General features: G+C 43.9%; 1 pseudogene across 1 annotated transcript; it reads left to right on the top strand.

Moving 5' to 3' along the window:
* The first annotated feature begins 2,505 nt into the window (after window positions 1-2,505).
* On the top strand, window positions 2,506-4,819 carry LOC311242165 (tubulin alpha chain-like; annotated as a pseudogene). The gene is made up of 4 exons: window positions 2,506-2,673; window positions 3,622-3,741; window positions 3,922-4,355; window positions 4,483-4,819. The product of its transcript is annotated as a tubulin alpha chain-like (transcript).
* The last annotated feature ends 900 nt before the right edge of the window (window positions 4,820-5,719 follow it).

A 5,719-nucleotide genomic window follows, 5' to 3' on the forward strand; every position in this document is an offset into this window, starting at 1 on the left:
TGGGAGAGTGGTAGCAACATTTTACCAATGACACCTGTTCAACTGTGTAGTCTTATCGTTTTCACAATACATTTATACAGTTGTGTATTTCCACCACATTGCATTACTATATATATATGTGCATTTTTACTTTAATTTCCAATTTCCAATAATATTGCAATATACCTCGTAACCAATTTGTATTTTGTAACCAATTGTACTCGAAGCCATCAGCTACACAGCTGATTCAGGAAAAGGCATGAATGAAGGTGTGTCACGCTCAGGGTAAACTGATTGGTTAATTGGACCAATGAGCAGACATTCTCTAAAGTTTAAACTGGTTGGATAATGAGTTGTCCTGCAAGGTACTCTGCTTCCTGACTGAACCTTTGCTCAGTTTCATTATTTTCAGTTTCCACCTCTGACTATGCAATAAGAGTGCAGTGGACGGCTAAGATAAATTCTTTATCAAAGTACTACAAATGAGAGCCACCTCCTCTGCAGCATAAAGCCTTAGCAGCTTTGGTATCATTTGTGGAACAGTGGTCAGGTGAGGATTGTTATACCCTCAGAGAAACGATGGCTATAATTATGCAACATTTTCATGTTTGATTTGTGTTCAACGTGTAGGAAACCGTTTTCAGGGTTCTATTCCAAGTACTGCAATCTGAAGAACCATCTGTTCCAACAATGGTGAGCAAAGCAGACTCATTCACATTTACATTTAGTCATTTAGTTGACGCTTTTATCCAAAGCGACTTACAAGTTCTGTACGACAAGACAGCAAGAAGGGTACAACTCTATCAGCTGAGTAACAATGTTCATCAAAGTGTTGCGTGTTACAGTGTAGGTTAGTTTATTAGGACAAGTGCATGACAGTAAGGTTAGTCAGGGTTAGATTTTTTTTCATTTCAGATAATTGTTGAAGAAGTGAGTCTTTAGTCGACGGCGAAAGATTGGATGGGATTCGGCTGTCCCAACTGGATGGGTAGTTCATTCCACCATTGTGGGGCAAGGACTGAGAATAGGCGGCTTCTCTTTGATGACCCTCCGGGAGCTTGGATAGGAGTAGGTCTGAGTCATTCAGTTCTTATTGCAACTGTGGTAATATTGCCTTGGAATTTCATAATTAATATGTGTGAATAAATTGGAGAACCATAAATATAAAGCCAGATGTACCTTTCAATAGCAGAGTGGACTCAGTGGCTAAAACAGTCTCAACTGTCAGTGAGACAGTTGCATCAGATAACAACAGCAACAGTTATTTCAACCCCCACTCAAGCAATGACGAATTTAGAGAACAAACAACACTTGAATTGACAGTATGTAAATGTAGAAGCAGAGACAGCTGGGTTGAACACAGGGCAGACCAGTTTAGACTTGTTGAAGCATGGACACTAACTCACAAACAAAGTAATCTATTAATCAACTGTTTAGTATCAAAAGGTCTCATATGATGTCTGGTATCAGTCTTAGAAAGCACTGACTGTACTTGGATGATATTAGACATCTATAGCCATATAGAAGGAATGTTAAAGTTATATATTATTCATTTAAGAGGAGATTTCTGTTGGGACAGACCCATCCAGGAAGACAGTGACGGGGGCCACTAGCGGCCCCTCTGGGTATTGAGTCAAGATCCACACAGGAGATCAAAGGGGTAACCAGCCCCAACAGGAAGAAAACACCAACCCCCCACAAGAGATCAACCCCCACAAGAAGACGCTGGATTGGACCAGCCATATGTATTATTGGCTAGAAATGATAGGATATAAGGCCCTACATAGGGTTATTCAGGAGCTCTCAGGCCGGACCCACCCAAAGGGGGTCTGGGGGCTCCCCCACCGCTGAACCACCCAGAAACAACTGTGAGCTGATTGCATTTTACGTGAGTAAAATCATGGGAAACACCAATGGTTGTTTATAGATTAGAGTAATGTACAGATCCCTGATCTGTAGACCAGATTTACTCATGTATAATGTGTACAGTAAACCATGTATGTTCAAATTATGTTAACCAAGTGACTGTTTGATGTGCAGTATTTAGGTTTGAGATGCAAACCTGATTGTGATATTTCTGTACAACAGACAGCTGTTAATATTCTCTGATCATCTTTTGTATGTAGAAGTCAACCTTTTATTCACCCTTGGCCCTGAATCAAATAAATCAGCTGAGTTGAAATACAATTCTGGTTTGTCTGGCGTAAACGTTTTATTCCTCATCTGCTAAGTCAGAATGAGGAGACCAACAATTCTATCAAGTATGAATCTTTCCTCCTCCGTCCAGATAATCAATCTCATTGTATTGTGCTACAATAACCTCAAATTATTGTAGAAAGTCTGTGGGAATTTACTACACAACATTGTCCTCTTGTGCTTTTTCACAAGTGAAATATGATGTGCTGACCAGAATTACATTTGGACTTCTAATGATTTAGGCTTGGTTCTTTTTTTAATCCTTACAAATCGCATGGTTCTTAACAGAGGGAGTGCATCTCGGTCCATATTGGCCAGGCGGGAGTTCAGATGGGCAAATCCTGCTGGGAGCTGTACTGTCTAGAACACGGCCTCAGCCCAGACGAGACCCTCCAGACAGGCAGTGGGGTTGCAGGGTCCGCCTACGGAACCTTCTTCAGTGAAACGGGGGCTGGGCAATATGTCCCTCGGTCTGTCTTCGTAGACCTGGAGCCTACAGTAATAGGTGAGTGTTCGGTCATTAGTGCCACCTTAAAGTAAAACTCCCAACATTTTGGGAAATTAGCTTATTTGCCATCTACCCTGGAGTTAGACAAGATGCATACCTTTTTCTTCTCTGTGCATGCAGTAGGAGTAGGAAGATGTTTGGAACTAGGCTAATGGAGGAACCTACTTCCAGTGACTGACGCTAAGCTAGGCAAACTGTGCGTGTCTTCCTACTCTGCTGCATGCACAGAAGAAAAAGGGTATGTATCTTGTCTAACTCCAGGGTAGATGCCAAATAAGCTAATTTCCCAAAATGTTGCAGTTTTCCTTAAAGGAGTATTTTGCCATTTTAGAATTTCAGTTGATTTATTTCTCGCTGGTGGGAAAAGGTTTATGCATAAATGGCACGTTTATTTATTGGCATTAGTCATTGAAACCATTGGGCACAACTAGCATGACACAGAGCTTTCAATTTTACTATGAATTGAAAATGGGGGACCCTGATGTAAACAAGACAAAGTCTTTCTCTGGTCTGCATCCCCTTAACAATTGTGTGTATTGAGCTGTATTGTATCCATTCTGCAATTTTCAATCAGCTGTGCCCCTTGGGTTCAATGATTCAAGAGTTTTATTAATCACATACATACCAGGGCAATGGGCATACTGTGAAATGCCGTTGGCCAATGGCCATGCCTGCTTCAATTGTGCAATAAAACAATGGTTTTTAATAATAAAAGAGATAACTAGAATAGACATGTTAACACTGGGAAACTGAAGGGATGTATTCCTCCAATGAGACGACGATTTGTCGAGTGACATTATTCAAAATGCACCTTTTTATTAAGTACTGGTAAATGAACACGCTACATCAATAAGCTGTTGGCGCTGGTGCAGTTGAAATGCATTTGTACTAAAATGGCTGTGTCCTCAGATGAGATCCGGCATGGGCCGTACCGCTAGCTATATCATCCTGAGCAGCTCATCACGGGCAAAGAGGATGCAGCCAACAACTACGCCCGTGGCCACTACACTGTTGGCAAGGAGATCGTGGAATCTGTGCTGCAGAGGGTGCGAAAAATGGTGAGAACTGACTCCAACGAAACTCTGCATCAAATAAATGTTGAATCCAACCTGAGTGAACGTCAGAATATTTCTTGACGCCGCTCCAGATCGCTGCTATCGAGTAGATTTGTTTATATTCATAAAATTCTTTGTACATTGCAAACAAAGATGTCTGATGGAAATCTCTGTTCCTTGCAGTCTGACCAGTGTAGTGGGCTCCAAGGGTTCCTGCTCTTCCACAGTTTTGGTGGAGGAACCGGCTCTGGCTTCACCTCTCTGCTGATGGATCGCCTGTCTATCGACTACGGCAAGAAGTCCAAGCTGGAGTTCGCCATCTACCCGGCTCCGCAGGTGTCCACCGCTGTGGTGGAGCCTTACAACTCCATCCTGACCACCCACACGACTCTGGAACACACTCCGACTGTGCCTTCATGGTGGACAACGAAGCCATCTTTGACATTTGCAAGCGGAATGTGGGCATAGAGCGTCCCTCGTACACCACCTTGAACCGCCTCGTCGCCCAGATCGTCTCCTCGATCACGGCCTCCCTGCGCTTCGACGGAGCTCCCCATGTGGACCTGAACGAGTTCCAGACCAACCTGGTGCCCTACCCCCGCATCCACTTCCCCCTGGTCACCTACGCTCCCATCATCTCTGCGGAGAAGGCTTACCATGAGCAGTTATCCGTGGCAGAAATCACCAACGCCTGCTTCGAGCTGGCCCAAAAGACGTCAACGCCACCATCGCCGTCATCAAAAGCCGGCGCAACATCCAGTTTGTGGACTGGTGTCTCACTGGGTTCAAGGTGGGCATCAACTACCAGCCCCCCACCGCGGTGCCCGGTGGAGACCTGGCCAAGGTCCAGAGGGCCGTGTGCATGCTGAGCAACACCACGGCCATCGCGGAGGCCTGGGCACGGCTCGACCACAAGTTTGACCTGATGTACGCCAAGAGGGCCTTCGTCCACTGGTATGTGGGGGAGGGTATGGAGGAGGGAGAGTTCTGTGAGGCCAGGGAGGACATGGCAGCTCTGGAGAAGGATTATGAAGAGGTGGGGGCTGATGGTGAGGAAGAGGCAGCGGAAGAGGAATACTGAACATGAAGAGAAGTGGAGAACAGATTTTTTTTTAAGGCGATTTAAAAAAATAAAGATTAATTGCATTGAATTTCTAGCTTGCTTTATTTCCAACATTCACCAGAGGTAGTTGGTGCTAGACCTTCTCCCATACAGCTCATCTGTATGTTCTTGGAAGCTCTTAAAGGGGCACTTCACCAAAAACTAATTTATTTTGCACATATTCTCACACACATTCTCGAAGACACTCTGATGTCACGAGACCGCCGCCATCTTGGTATAGGGGGGCCATACGGATTTCCACCATCAAATGCATGCGTTGAGGTCTGTTTTTATTACATGTTTTATCACATTCTTGTTCATTTCATAACATTTTCATACGATTTGTTTTGAAAATATTGAGGCCAACATGGCATTTCACTATTTCGAAAGCCTTTCTGGTGATTCTAAGGAGAGATATGATTCAAAGAAGCTCCCCCTGATTGACTTGACATAATGTCCATACAAAACGCATACAGACATGGCCATCTCTCGAATACCCAAATTGAAGCTGCTGTTGTACTAATAACAAAACAAACACAGAAATCCAAATCGCAAGTTTTATACCATCACGGAGGAAAAAGTGGCTGGCGGCTAACGTTCGGCTAACTAGCTCTAGTGTTGTGGTAGCTACATGCTAAGCTAACGTTAATCACATATCGAACCAATAGGAGCTTTAATCCGTGGTGGTACCACGTGTGCCACTACCTGATCAAACATCTACGTAAGATTAGATAAGATGAGCTCCTATCTGTTCGATATGATGTGATTAACGTTAGCTTAGCATGTAGCGACCACGACCACAACAGCAGAGCGAGTTAGCCGAACGTTGGCCACAGCCACTTTTTCCTCCGTGATGGTATAAAACTTGCAATTTGTATT

The sequence above is a fragment of the Notolepis coatsorum genome, assembly GCF_963971535.1.
Source record: "Notolepis coatsorum genome assembly, chromosome: 15".
Taxonomy (NCBI): domain Eukaryota; kingdom Metazoa; phylum Chordata; class Actinopteri; order Aulopiformes; family Paralepididae; genus Notolepis; species Notolepis coatsorum.